Raw genomic sequence first — 15,990 nt, 5'->3', positions numbered from 1 at the left:
TGCTGAGAAACATAAAGATGGTTTCTTACTCCATTCCATCTTTTTGTCACACTACATATTTTGTTTATAAACAAGTAATACCCCACAATCTTTTTGGTAAGAAGGCTTCATTCCAAGCAGGATACTAAAGCAGCTTTGTAGAAATTTGTAGATACTGAGAAAAGTCTGCTTGCATATCTTGAAAAGGGAGATCAAATATAAATTATCTTGTTCATTTGTCATTTGCAATGTTTTGCAGAACAGAATCACATTTCGGCAGAAGGGAGGGTAGGTATTTCTTGTTCTTATGTTTTCTCAGTATCTGATGGAGAGTTTGAGGAAAAACATATGTCTGCACTATTACAATAGAACTATTTATAGCAACTGTAAATATCCTCCAAGTAACTTGCTGATTTTAGCTGTTTATTTTGCATTACATTGAATTTGTTATCTGTCTTTCATCTGTTCCTCTACCTACCTAAGGACTATTTCAGATATTCAGCACCAAGAGCAATAACAGGGATTTAGACTTACATACCCTCAAAATATTCAGTCACCTCTGTTCGTATCTCCACTAGGTGTAGATACACAGCCAGGAAGAGGGGTCTTCAGACACGACACAGCTGAAGAGTGATGGAAACCGGATGACCAGTGAAAACTGATTTTCTCCTTTTTCCAGCTAAATTACTAGTATGTTAGGACTACTAGTATCAAAGGCAAACATTGGACAGCTCAATATGGACATCTGGGTTAACTATTAATGTATGTAAAAGACCATGGTAAAATTTCCTTTACTGGTAAAGGGGCCAAGATTTTACCTCAACGTTTATCCTTTGCAGAGGAAATCTGTTGTGGTGATTTATTTCATGTTACAGAGATAACTAATGTGATACGGGTCAAGGATTTTTCTTATTTTGCATTTAGCCAATGTGAAGACAGGAGATTTCTGATTAAAAATTAGTGCAGGCAGTATTAGACTACACAAACACAAAGGACAGGCACAATTTAAGATCTGTGCCCTTTGTTAAATCTATTTTCAGCCTCAAGCTGTTCTACTTCTTTCTAAAAAATTGTTTATGTATTTTCTCATGGGGATTTCCATAAATTAGATATCCCAGTGTTAATTTTAACCAAATCACATGAGAAGAAAGTTAAATTGTCATAAAATAGGTAACTATGTCTCATGTACTCCCCGGCTACTCTTTTGCAATTGAATGAATTGATTAAACAAATGGCCTTAGATGATAATAAACTAAAAAATAATACTCTGAACATATATTGTACTTTGCATTTTCGAAGTGTTATTAGCTAATAAATGCAACTATCTTTCTAAATCCAGATTTTTTGCTAAAGCATGTACTGATGAAAGGCAATGTCAACGCATCGGTCATTGTCACCAGCCATATGTCTGCATTGTTGTTGTAGAAAATGATACATGATGGGGTGTAAAACCAGAAAACTAAATTTTTGGGGGGTTATTGTTGGTATTGTTTCAATTTAGCTAATAAAACTATCAAAGGAAATAGTTATGAAGTAAGGACATTCATGTAGTTTGTGAAATGGAGAATGCAGGTTTGATATCAGTATTCAGAACAGATATCATTGGCTTGTTACTAATTTTTTAAATCTTAATTTTTTTTGCCTATGAAGTTTCTACAAACCTTGTCAGTTCTAATTAGGGTTTGAATTTGGATAAGAATCACAGTGTTGTTTTTCTTTTAATTTAGGAGCACTCAGTTAGAGTTTGAACATCCTATATGCTCCCTTGTGCTGTTCTCTTATAGTTATTGAAAGGAAAAAAAAAATCACTGTATAGATGAGAACCGCTGTATGCTCGATAACATGGAAAACATAAAACTCTTGCTAATATTAATAAGGGTTTTGAGATAAGCTGACAGATCTACATGGAACTGTACAGTTATCAATCTTATGCAAGAACAGTAGAAAATTTAAAGATTAACTTCACCAATAGATTCTGACTGCTTTGACTTGCTAGACTGATAGAAAACAGGGATCAAGCTGGCTTTATAACCAGCTGTTAAAACAATTTTATTCATAGAGACTAAGACTAGACAGGTTTACTGTGATCATCAAGTTTGACCTTCTGCACCACGTAGACCTTAGAATTTCATCAAGCGACTCCTGTGTCAAACCTATTAGGGTTGCTGCACATTTGCTAGAGCAGCACATATAGGTCAAACTGCCCCAGACATTCTCGTAAGGTAATATGAATAGTCATTTGGTTCCTTCCATTTAGATTGTATTTGCCCTGTGTGCAGCTGAGTGGTGCTAGAAAAGCTGAAACAACCTGCTAACAAACAGGTCTCAGGAGCTCTCAGGCAGAAGCTGTTTTCCACCTTGCAGTGATGATATACAGAGACACAGTTACACTTTTCAGTGGAAAGGAACAGAAATTTAACCAGCTTATCTCCTGTTTAAGTTTTAATCCCTCTAGACCATGTTTGTTGAAATTGAAGGTTCTAGGCACAGTCTGGATGTGAATCAGTCAAAACCATCTCTCCCTCTCCCTAGAGCTTTAGATACAGTTAGATTCTTTCATCTTTTGGCTATTTTTATGTTTTTACTAATACTTTCATGAGAAATGACAGTATCTAATTAATGAAGCTGTGATGAAGAAACAAGAAATAAAATACCACATTTCCAGATGATGTTTTATTATGCTATTGAATGCACTAGAATTGCAGGTAGCAATTTAAGATGAAAAACCATTGAAAACTGAACCATCAGAATCCATCAGAAACACTTGTTTTAAAAGTTTTGTTGTTCACTAAATTCTGTACAAGTTGTGAGTGTTCAGTAATCTGTGCTGTTTGCAATTTATTTTATGTTTGTCTTCTGTTTACACTTTGGGCTACCAAATTTACCATAAAAAGCTTCAGTGAAAGTTTAACACCTGTTTTGCATTTGGCACGTTTTAACCAGTTCTCCAGTTGGTGCACAGAAAACATAGACAGTGAAGTGATTACTGTAGGATTGCTTACAAAAGGATTAAGTATTTCTGAGTAGGGAATTTCAGCTCACATGTTCATGTTGGTTGTACAGGCATACAGGTAAGCAAAATCTCTCATATAATTTCCATTTCTGTAACCCATCTAATTAGCCATCCATGATTTACACCTTTTGGAAAAGGTCACCATGGAAATATATACCTGCTTAATGACAGTTTCATTGTTCTTCAAGACTAGCTACTTAGATCTCTTTAAGGATTTGAGTAGAGATTCTTGTTATCTTTTCAAGATTTTATTTCTCAATAGGAGGCTCATGAAAGTCCTGAAAATAATCCTGTTGATGCCAATGTGACTAGAGTCAGGGAGTCAGGTCTTGCAGTGCAGATACTTATTAATCTGGTTTACTATTGTCTTTAAAATGCGCGGTATTACTGTCTTCCCTTCCATGAACACTTGTCATATTTGAAAGTCATAGAACATATATTCCAGTCATGAAAATTAATCTGTAAAATGTTGCAATGTCAAAACCAGGCATCTCCAAAAAGCAAATATATGTCTGAACTGTCTTATGTGAATTTTTTGGTTCAGAAAGAATGTATATGTGTATATGTATTTGATATATATATAAATTATTCATATGTAAGGAGATAAGACAAGTATCCAAAAGTAATTTTCTATAAAAATACATGTAGAAAAGAAGTAAGGTACACAAGCAGCAAGCTTCTTTCCTGTTAAATCACATTCCTTTGTAAAAAGATACAGGTGTTCATCACATGAGGACAGAAAAAGATGAAATTTTTGAGATTGTACTCTATATCTGCAACAAATTTAATGCAATGTACACGTGCACATCTGTTATACGTGGAAGCATTTTTAGTAGTGGCTTTGAGGTACATTAATAGATAAAAGGACTACAGCTAAAAGCGAGAAATGAGCTTACATGCAAAAAAAAGATGCAAAGGTCTTCAGTGAGTGTAGTAATCAGTTCTGAAGCTGGTGAAAAAGTAGGGTCATTTTAGGAAGGTGAACACGGAAGGTAGCTTCTGCTGACTTTATGAACTTCACACATTGGCAGCTGAAGTGACTTAATTCTCAAATTGCAGACCTTATATTGTAGACAAGTTCAGAATCAGCAGGCAGGAAGGATCTGATAACTCCTACTTGGAACTTCATTACAAGTAATATAATTTTGTTTCTGGACCTTTTCCCACTTTCCCCCAATGTTCATGGGTTTTATTTTTTGAAGCTTAATATTTTTCTCACCATTATTTGAAAAGATATAGTGTAGACAAAGGAATATAAAAAAAATGTCAGGGATAATTCCTTCTGAGGAAAAAAATATACTCCCACATATACATGAGCAATGCCAGATAGCAGTATTTATAGGCCATTTTCTTTAATCCAGAAAAATGTATTAATTCTAAATAAACAACTCCAAACCACCTACTAGGAACACACAGAGAAAAGTACTTAAGGACTCAAAACTGTTTTCCGGATGGTTGAAACAAATAAGGACCTCACAACAAATATGTCTTTGGCCTATACTGTGAACATACACAGCTCAAGTCTGCAAGGTATGAAAATAGAATATTCCTGGTAGCTTTCAAGTAGAAAGAGCTCTTTTCTGACCCTAGGTTTTCTGCATTTTCCCATTATGTAGATTGACTGTTTTGATAGGCTAAGGTGACTGATGATAGCTGGGTCTCAAGGTGGGAATGAATCTGATTGTCTGTAAATTGGTAGAGAAATGAATACTCAAAGTTACTTTCAGTTACATTATTGGCACTGCTTAGCTGAAAATCAAATCAAACTTTGAAGCAGCTAATAATTTTAAGAGTGGCCATTGAATGACATTATCGACAAAACTGAAATGACAGAACAAAATTAAATAAGAGAAAAACAAAATCTTAAAACCAAACGCTGGATATTGGCTTTCTTAACAGTATCATTTTGATTGTTTATTTCTGGAAGGAAATGAAATTAAATTATCACTGTGGCAGTGGAAAAAATGTTGCAGACGTCAGCTACAGATTGAGATCACACTTCCCAGAGAGTGGGCAGCTCCTGACTCCTGGAAGTGACAGCTGCCACGTGGCTGATGTGGTGGAAGTGGTCCCAGAAGCAGCCACAGGAGATTTAAATGGCCCTCAGGGAGCACTAGTGACCAGAGCGCTGTGAACAGGAATGGACAAACAGGTGCAGGGCACATCAGAAAAGTGAGGTGCAGCAGTTTGCATGGCAGTTCAAGCAGAGAGGGCACTGGAGCTCGTCCAGAAGGACCAGAGAACTGTGGTGGCCACTCAGCAGAAAATTAAAGCTGCTCTTCACTAACTGTAACTGATGTAGCCCCTGAGACAGAGCCCCAGTGGGCGCATGCTGCCACGCAGATGCTGGGCTGCAGGACATGTCCCCTTCTTGCACTTGTATCAGACATCTGTGGGGAATTCACTTGTGGGAGTTGTGCTAGGGTGGAGGAGCTCCTCCCCATGGTGGTAAAACTCAGGGAGGAGGTGAGCAGGCTGAGGATCATCAGGGAGTGTGAGAGGGAGACTGACCACTGGAATAACACCCTATGGTTCCTGTCTCAGACCCAACAGGCAGGCATGCCTTGTACGACAGAGGATGCCCCATCCTCTGTACAATCAGATGAGGAGAGAAAACTAGAAGATGGAGGAGAATGGCAGCAGGTTTCTCAGCCTCCCGGGTTCCTCAGCCCCCCAGGTTCCCTTGCACAACGGATATGAAGCTCTACAGGTAGAACCAAACCCCAATGGGGATGATGGGTCTCACAGCCTAGACATGTTCCCTAGGTTAAGACACCCTAAGCCATCCATCAGAACAACCTCTGTTAAGGAGAAACCATGGGTTATTGTCATAGGGAACTCCCTTATGAAGGAAACAGAAGGCCTGACCTGCAGAATGGACCTATTAGATAGGGAAGTTTGCTGCCTGTCTGTGGCCTCTGTCAAAAGTGTGGAAAGAAAACTTCCAACCCTGGTCAGGACCATGGATTACTATCTTCTATTGATTTTCCAAGTAGGTAGTAATGAAATCCATGCGAGAAACCTGAGGGCAATTAAAAGGGATTTCAGGGCCTTAGGACATATGGCAGAGGGAGCCAGGGCACAGGTAGTGTTCTCCTCTGTCATTCCAAATACAGGGAATGACAAGGGGAGGAATAGGAAGAGCCAAGAAATAAATACCTGGCTCTGAATCTGTTGTGAGGAGCATAAGTTTGGGTTCTTTGATCGTGGATTGGCCTACACAGCACTAGGCTGATGAGGTACACTTATCCCCGAGGGGTAAAGGGATAATTACCAAGAAGCTAGCAGGGCTCATGGATAGAGCTTTAACCTAGATGTGAAGGTGGGGGCGGGGGGAACGGACAGACACACACAAAACCAGTCTTGATAGAAAAAAAGCCTGGAAATGGCACTCCAGTGTCTGAGGACTGGTGTGCTGGCTAGGCCCTTTGGTCATCCACCTCAGAGGAAGTGGGGGATAGCACTTCAAATGTCAGCACAGATGTAAAGATTACTGGTAGGTTAGAAAAGTCAGTGAGTAGTCATTTAGGAACAGAGACTATTCCCCTTAGGAGTGTAGGGGGATCAACAGCCCTGCTGAAGCACATCTACAACAATGCACGAAGCATGAGCAATAAACATGAGGAACTAGAGTAACTGTAAGACAAGAAGACTATAATATTATTGCCATCACAGAAATGTGGTGGGATGACTCGCCTGGATGTGCTGCTATGGCTGGCTATAAACTCTTCAGCCATGATAGGTGAGGAAGGAGAGGCTGTGGGGTAGCCCTCTGTGTCAGAGAGTGTTTTGACACCCTAGGACTTAATGATGGTAATGATAGGGTTGAGTGCTTATGGGTAAAAATCAGTAAAGCACCTAACAAAGCAGATATTGTGGTGGGAGTCTGCTAGTAGACCACCCACCCAGGAAGAACAGACTGAAGAGTCATTCTATAAGCAACTGGGAAAAATCTCGTGATCTCTAGCCCTTGCCCTTGTGGTGGACTTCAGCTTGCAAAATGTCTACTGGAAGTATAATACAACAGAGAGGAAACAGTCTAGGAGGTTCCTGGAGTGTGTGGAAGACAACTTTCTGACACAACTGGTGAGTGAGCTGGCTGGGGAAGGTGCCCCACTGGACCTGCTGTTTGTGAACAGAGAAGGCCTTGTGGGAGATGTGACAGTTGGAGGAAGACTGAGGCACAGCGATCAGGAGATGATAGAATTCTTATTTCTATGAGGAGACAGGAGGCGAGTCAGCAGAACTGCCACTTTGGACTTCTAGAGGGCAGACTTTGGACTGTTCAGAAGGCTGATTGATACAGTTCCATGGGAGACAGTTCTTAAGGCCAAAGGAGCCCATTTACGAGAAGGGACAAAGGGAAGATCTGGGAAACTACAGAACCATCAGTCTGACTTCGGTGTCAGGGAAGGTCATGGAGCAGGTCATCCTGAGTGTTGTCACACAGCACACACAAGACAACTGGGTGATCAGGTCCAGTCAGCATGGGTGTGTGAAAAGCAGGTCCTGCCAAATTAACCCTACCTTCTCTGACAAGGTGACCTGCTTAAAGGATGAGGTAAAGGCTGTGGATGTTGTGTACTTGGACTTCAGTAAAGCCTTTGACACTGTTTCTCACAGTATTCTACTCGAGAAACCGGTGTCAAAACTTATTACAAATTCTAATTTGTAATAAGACTGGCAACATGCATGAAGCAATCCTAATTTAGCTACTTAAACCCCAAAGATAAGATATTGAGATACACCCTGGTTATCAGTGATTATCATGATGTATAAGCCAGTGAAGAGTCCTTTGGTCCAGTATTGATTTAGAATTACATATTCATATAGTATGCTGCAGATTCATGTAGGATTACTGATTTAGTTTTAATACATTGGTCTGAAAACTGAAATGATTTAGGAGTAATTAAATCTCAGCTGTAGGAGCAGTATGGATATGTGTGTGAGGTAATCACATACTCTCCCTGTTTAATTTGCCACTGAATTTGAATCAACACCAGCCCTTTAGATAAAGATCTGATCTCAATCTTTTTGATAGATTAGTCCACAGAGAGGCAAATAATATGTGATTCATAACCCTGTCAAGTTCTTTAATGTTTTTGGAAGGCCAACTGTAAAATCGTAATGAGATACTCAATATTGAAATGCTAGTTAAAGAATTTTATGGTGTTGGAAAAAGCACTGAATGCAATAACAAATGTTTAAAATAAAAGCTATTTTAATTGGTTTGCCAAGATGCTCTGAAAATGCAAGCAAGGCACTACACTATTAAAGTGCTTCTACCCAGCAACAGACCCTCACTCTCTGCTTAGTAAGTTAATGAAATTCATGCTAACTAACTTGTAGTATCCCAGAGACAGGGCCTGGGCTTAAGAGGGGAAAGAACTATTGTAGCTATGAATGAAAGCCTGTGTTGTTTTAAGGTTAATCCATTTGTTGATGAATAATTTTCTGCTTATGAAATTTGCTGGAACCATTGACATATCTGCTAAATAGGGAACAATGTTTACCAGCAGAATGTGGAATTTAATGGTAATAACCACAAAGAATTACTGTGCAGTAGAATACCTTCCAAGTCTTGTATCTTTCATCACACACCTTTTTGTGCTCAGTAATCCCTAAACTTACATAATACAGAGAAAATGGCATTCAAAGTGATCTTTATGAACGTTTTTTGTGTTTCATAGCTTGAAGATAAGAGCTTCTGTCTGCTATGGAAAGTCTCTGTCAACAGAATCTGCTTGATCAAAGCATCCTTTGTCAGTTATTAGTAGAAGGAGTGAAAATCCACTAAATTGTGATTCTCTGTTATCTGTAGCATTTTCAGCTTGCAGCTTTTGCAATTTTCATGCTTCCCAAATTGTAACAATAGTTTAACATTCGAATATATTTTTGGCCTGCTGCTAGGAGAATATCTGGGGAAGTATTTGTTTCTTTTCTTGGGAAAACAATTGAGGTGTTTGTGGTTTTTTCCCCCTCCTGCAACGTATTACTGTTGCAGCTTGTTCTGTTCTTCATAATTTCTGGAATTTTAATTCATACTGATATGAGCCATTAGCCATCATAGTTGAATGGGTCCCTTCTTAGCGTTTCTGGTAAACTAAGACACCATCACATGCAGCACACTAGCCAAAGCAAGGTAAGAAAAACCAAAACTAAATCAGTCTCTTATTGTAAAGCCAAATGGTTCCTGTAGAAACAATTGAAAGACACAAAGGCAGTAAGATATCAGATAATGCTGGACTCCTATTCATCCATCTGCTCCTGTGAAAAGCAACTTTCCAGTCTACTGCTATTCTTTCTTGACTTTAAAATTCTAACATATGATATTTCCCCCTTACTGTTCCCAATATTTTTAAACAATTGAATCACTCGAGTGACTGACTTCCTCCACTCTGCCTCATTAAGTAATTGAGTTAAATTGATTCAAAATAAAGTGACACACTTTATTTCACAATGATTGGTTTGAATCAACATTTGCCTTTTTTCCATTGCCTCTTCATCACAAGCTTTTTCTCTCTAATGTTGCCAGAGCTCTTTTATTGTCTTTAGTAATGCAAGCAGTAACCATTGTTCAGATATATCTGCAAAGAATACTGTGTCAGAACTCTTGTGCTCCTATATGATAATTAGGGCTGTTTTTATAACTGTAATTGCTTTCACACCATTAAAGAAAAAATCTCCAATTTATTTTTCAAAATGTCTTGGAAGATTTTCAGTTAAAAAGAAAAAAAAAGAAGTGTTATTCAAAAGACTGAAAAACATGCAGAAGTTCAAAAATATTTGTCATTGTATAATATCAGATCTTATAAGTCTTTTAAAAAGTTGTCTACCGGATTATGAAAAAAAAATACTTCATTTTTAGGGGCTGATTGAAAGCCTATAGGGCAAAAAGAGAGAAAAAGTATTCCTTTTTTCTATTGAAAAAACGGAAAAGATAGTCACCAAAGCAAAAGAAAAAAAATCTTTGAAGGCATGGCATAAAAAATGTTTCATCTCAAAGCATTCAATCAAGTCTTTCTGTAATGTCTTTGTGTTTATGATTCACTGATTAACGCTTTAAACCATTGTGGGCTTTAAACTGGAGTAATAGGACTGAAATTAAATGTCTGAAAATGTAAGGATAGATCCCTGTAAGGAGATTCCTGATGAATCTCTGAACTGCAGGGCTTTATTAACATATCAGTTATATTATCCCTGACATGAAATTGCAGTAGATGATACTCTTCAGGAAATAAATTACAAGCCTGAAACCTATGTAACTGTAACACTTCCTCTTCTGATAGCTTCTGGCAACAGCAGGTTACTTTACTAATAGGAAAAGTGTATTTTCTAAAATGTCAGTGATTGCAATCAGATTTTCTTTGAGTGTATTTTCTTAATATAGTAATAGAAAAAAAAAAAAGGAACAAAATGTGTTTTTCTTTTCTCTTTGGTCTGAACTTATCCCAGTATCATTAGTAAAACACCAATGCTTCTTTGGTTAGGTTGCTCAACCAGATTAATGTTCCAGTACCTTTTCCTAGAGAATAGATCTAGACTTGTACATTGTAATATAGCTAATGATCCATTCCTAGTCTTGCTAACATTGGAAGACTGCTATTTATAATTTCTTATAAGCACAAGAAGCCTTTTAAAGAATATTGTGGAGGGGGAAAATGCTACTGATGGTAATCCTGTAATATTCAAATTTCAGTCACCAAAACTGCAGTAATATTACCTTGTACAAAAAAAAAAAATTCAGAACTTCAAAAAATATGTAACCCCAGTCTACTTTCTGATTTTGCTTTCCCATATTTTAATTTTTTTTCACAGTTAGGGGAGATTAAACATATTGCATACTAAAGGTCTTAAGATCCAAGAAGCCTCTTTTATGCTTGTAGGAGTACTAGTACGCATACTTGAAGGGGCATCTAGGTTTGTTATCTCCTCAATTACAGGAGTATCCATCATTACTAATGTCACAGAAGTAAATTCTCCATGAACTGGCACAAAGAAGTACAGAATTTATTCTAGAATGCATATGTCAAATTAGAAGGTTTGGAGTGTATAGCTGAAATTAAAGGGTTTGGAAGACCTCTATAATAAATATTCTATGTGTAACCATGAATTACTCCAACTTGGTTTTGCTCCACAGACGAAGCTTTATATTCATAGACATATTCATACAAATAAAGAAAGAGGCATGGATAAGTATTTTTTACAGTCATAAGACATAGCTTTTATTCTCTTGTATGTAACACTGATAGCCTGGGATATGCAGTGTAATCAGAAGAACTGTTCGCCCACCAGTGAAGATCAAGAAATCAAAATGCCTATTCTCCAGAGAACATGAAGACTGTAGATTAGGAATATCTGGAAGGTAGTCAGAAACAGGCCCAAGAAAAGGCAGTGAAAAGGAGATACAATACGACACTTATTAGACATATCAGGTATCAAATGAATGCTACCTTCATGTTAATTTCAGTAAAGTGAACATCTTCCAGATGCTATTCAGGAAGATTTGTTTCTTATTTGGGATAGTTTCTGGGTAGCTCTGTTTCTAGATCCCTTTCCCTGGAGCAAGTGAGGATACAGAAATGATCATCCTATAATTCCATCAGATTGTGGTGTTTCTACTGCGGATTTTGGAATGCAGCAAAGCAGAAACTATCTCAAAGTGGACAGAAACTTGGATTATGTAAATATTGCTGATATGCAAACAAGTGCCAGCCACAAACCAAAGATTTACTTGTGCTGAAATATGTCCAGTAAAGTCATCATTGGCTCTAGCCCATTTTAGGTTTTTAACTATTTTGAGGGCCTGTCTTTACCTTTTACAACCACCTTATGACTATTGGTACGATTCCTACTACTTTATGTTCCATATTGACTGCTTCATTTGAAAAGAACAAACCTCAAAGGCAGGTTGAGCAGTTGCCTTGAGGACATAATAAATTAATGTGATGTGAGCAGAAGAAATATAGAATATGAAAGAAATGGTGTCATGATAAACTCCTGTCTGAGCAAAGTTAGAAAGGCAGATTGCCCTTATGACAAAGACACACACTTGCAAAATGATATACTTCATAATAAGGATGGAAAATAAATAAATAAATAAAGTGCTCACTAAATAAATATAAAATGCAGGGAGATCTCGTTGATGGTGTGACTGATGGAAGAAAAGGATCTGATTAGGCCTCTGCTGAAATAGCGCATATAGATTCTGTTAACGAATAATTCACAGAACATATTTGGGAGCTTCACATGTTCGCAGAGTCTTAGAAACACTAACGGAAACACAGAACTGTGTAAGAAAGGCTGAGCTCTGTAACTGTAGAAATGTAGGGCTGGAAGAGACTTCTGGAGGTCATCTAGACCATTTTTCTGCACGATGTGGAATCTGCCATAGCCAGATCACCCCAGTAACATTTTCTCAATTATACATAATATGCCTGATGAAGGAGATTCCACAGCCACCCTGGGTTCATGACTTTCATTGTTGTCATAATTAGAACGCGTTTCCTAATACCAGCTTCATTCTGATTTATCTGAAAGAAGACAATTTATTTTGCTTAACCATTCTAAATGCACAATATTCCTCTTATGACTGCAAAACTGAATAGAAATAACGAACATGGAGGTTGGGTTTAATTCAAGGACAGAGTCATAAACATAGAAACAGCACTTTGCTCAGGTGCTAAATATCATAAAATGCATGATAGATTTGTCTTCATGTATATTCTTATTACTCTCCTAAGGACTTTAAATTTCTTTTGAGCATGATCAGATACAATAAAAGATATTAACTCTTTAATAATGATCCAAGAAACATAACACGAGGATTATGTATGAAGTAGCCTTAAATTGACATATGCAATATATAATGAATTCACTTTTCTTCACAAAGCGGAAACTGTTGTCTTAAGATGGAGTACATGATAGTTTTCTTCCTAGTTTTGGCCATTACTCATCTATAAGTGAACAAGACAAGAGATCCTGTCCCAGACAGTTCTGGGACACTTATATGAGGATTTATTTTCTCCCACCATAAGGCCACTCTGCTTCAGACATGAAAGGCATATGGCTTTACAATGTTCTGCAGTGTGTACCATACCAACAACAGTGATCTCATAACAATTAGGAAAAGGCTTGCATTTTATTTTTTGGTTCACTTCATTAATCTCATCCTTGTCCACACCTATATGGATCTATTGAAGGATAAGAATTGTTTTGCCATTCCTTAATTCATAGAGAGAATATCCGGTGTATGTTTTTTTCTTTATACTCTTGCCTTGAAAAATGTAATCCCTCTGTAATGACTTATGAATGTTCATCTGATTCAGGCTATGCAATCAGAAAGGGAAGAACTTTTCTCTGGTGATAAATCCATGAACGAAATCAAAACCAGACAGATAAAATGAAGCTTGTTCTGCTCAAATCTTTACATGCTAAAAAAATGTATTTTACTCCATACACCACATAGCTACCAAAAAGGATTTAATCAGAAAGAATAAAAATAGTATTCACTTCAATGTTTTCTGTCTGTTGAAATTGTTGGTAGGAGAAATGGTTGTATTATATGAAAAATAACATTTACTTAGGATGACTCATGTCAAGAAAAAGAAGAAAAATGCTGACAATATTCTCTTGGAACAAAATGCATTTTTTTCACCTCATATGAAATATACTTCTTTTCCCTTGAGTCTGCCCACTGCAGAATCTTATCTTATGCACTAGATAAATGAATTTCTCCATAAATATGCCAGTGTTCATATTTGCATGAAAAAATATCCACACTCTGAAATCGTTCCACTTGTATCCTTTATTAAAAAAAAATGTTTAGATTTGTCAGTCTTACAAGCAAAGTCACTAAATTGTACTCACTTGTGGGTACATTCCTGCAATTTACATGTCCTTAATTATTTCTCTAAAGGACTTACTATGTTGATTGGAAAATAGTAGGATTACTTGCATAAGGATTACTTAAGACAAACTAAGATTAGTCATTTGTGTCCTTTGTTATACTAATATTCGGAATCAAGTATTTCAAAATGTGTGAACATATTCAGTCATGTAAGTATAGACTATGTATGTGGTAAAGTGCAAAATTTCCACCAGACTTCCTTTATGAGTGTAGAAACAAAACATTTCTGATATATGATGTAGCCAACTAAATGGAAAGAAGAGGAATTTTCTTTTTTCCTCCCAGGAGCTCTTGGCTCATGGTCAGACACCACAGTGAGAGCTCAGTTGTCAGCACCATCAATTTGTAATGGTCTCTGCCTGTTGATAGCCACAGAAGTGATCCAGGACACTGACTGGGCCAAAATGGAATTCTTCCACCTGACTACAGTCACCTATCCATCCATGTATGTATTTATATCCCAGAAATCCAGCTCTTCAACAACTCCTTACCCCATGACAATGCACATGTATTGGACATTTCCTGTTCAACAAATTGAATAAAGTCATAATAAATGGCTCTTCCAATTTCTAGATAACTTTACCAGAAAATGAATAATAAGTTCTGCAAAAGCAAGCTAATAGTCTTTCTCAGTGTCAAAATACAGGAAATACCTTCACCTCAGCTCTAGTTCTCCCCAAATCAATATCAGCTCCTGACCCCCTGTCTGAAGTCACAAGAAAACAAGACTGCCCATCAATCGAAAGATATTTCAGAATAATGAGATAACATATGACTGAGGAAGCTTACAGTTCTTTGAGCTTGGAGAAGCTGGGCAAACAGTAGAGCATCATCCATGCCATTCCTTCCAGACATTCAAATCCTTAGTAGTTTTGTTCAGAATGGAGATTTCCCTGAAGTCTGCTACTCCATATTTATACTTCAGAATGCGTATATGTTATACATGAACCTTCCCCAGCAGTATTTCCCTAAAACTTCAAAGACAAGACTTTTGGAATTATGTTTTTGACTAGTGTGTAAACTTCCCCTAGCTCCACAATGTGCTAACCTCAGCCAGATCTTCTTGGCATTATCACAATAGCATCACTTGTGCCAATAAGGTTCTCTGATACCTCCAGGGCAGGGGGCACCTTCCTCTTGTCCTCTTCCCCTCTGGTTTGTACATGAGAATGACCCCAACGTCAGGTGGGAACATATTACCAAGTAAGCACCAAGCAAACAGGTGTTACTGCCAGAATGACACTCTTTCTCTGAATCCAGCATATAAAACAGCAGACCGAATAAGTCAGTGCTAGGCACTTAATTGATTGGGGAGAGCACTACTAAGGACAATATACAGCAGAACATTTTGGGCCTGCAGGGCACTGCTAGCAACCTCATACAACTGAACTTTGCTTAATTTCTCAGCCATTACTCTTTGAACCCACACCTTACAGACAGGCAGAAGTGCTATTAATTTGTGCCCCAGTTGACCTCTCTTGGAGATACTCAGGAGGGGCAAACATAGTTTGTGGCTTTTGCTATGAAATGAAATCCCAGTTTATGTTGCTACCTTTAAACTGGTAGCCCTAGAACTTTGCTGCTTTCCTTAAAAACCTTCCAGTCTGACACATCTAAGTAGAGGCAGCTTAATTCTCCAAATCAATATACAGAGGGAAAAACAGTCAGCTGGTGTTTGACAACAAGATAATACAAGTTGTATGACTTCTTTCTCCACGTTCAATTACTACAAAGGCTAGGGATTATTTAACACACTTAAGAGTTGCTAATTTTCTTAGCAGTACCTTGCGGACAGCCTAAATTAAAACAGATCGCTGCTGTGCTGTTACTTCAGATAATCTCTCAGTTAGGTGTTCTGAATTTCCAGACAAGTTTATTAAACAAAAACAGACAGAGCTACAGAATTTACACATGCAAAGTATTGCCAAACAGATGTCAAAGTTTGCTGTGCTGGGCCATGCCAATACTACATTCTTCTATTTGCAGATCATCTCCTGCTATGTAGTATTATGCTAATTAAGGCTATACATAGTATGTGGCCACATGCTATCACAGTTTAAAACAATATTATGACACGTTATCCTGAAAT

This window comes from Cuculus canorus, chromosome 2 (assembly GCF_017976375.1).
Source record: "Cuculus canorus isolate bCucCan1 chromosome 2, bCucCan1.pri, whole genome shotgun sequence".
NCBI lineage: Eukaryota > Metazoa > Chordata > Aves > Cuculiformes > Cuculidae > Cuculus > Cuculus canorus.
Note: the sequence above shows the minus strand (reverse complement) of the source record.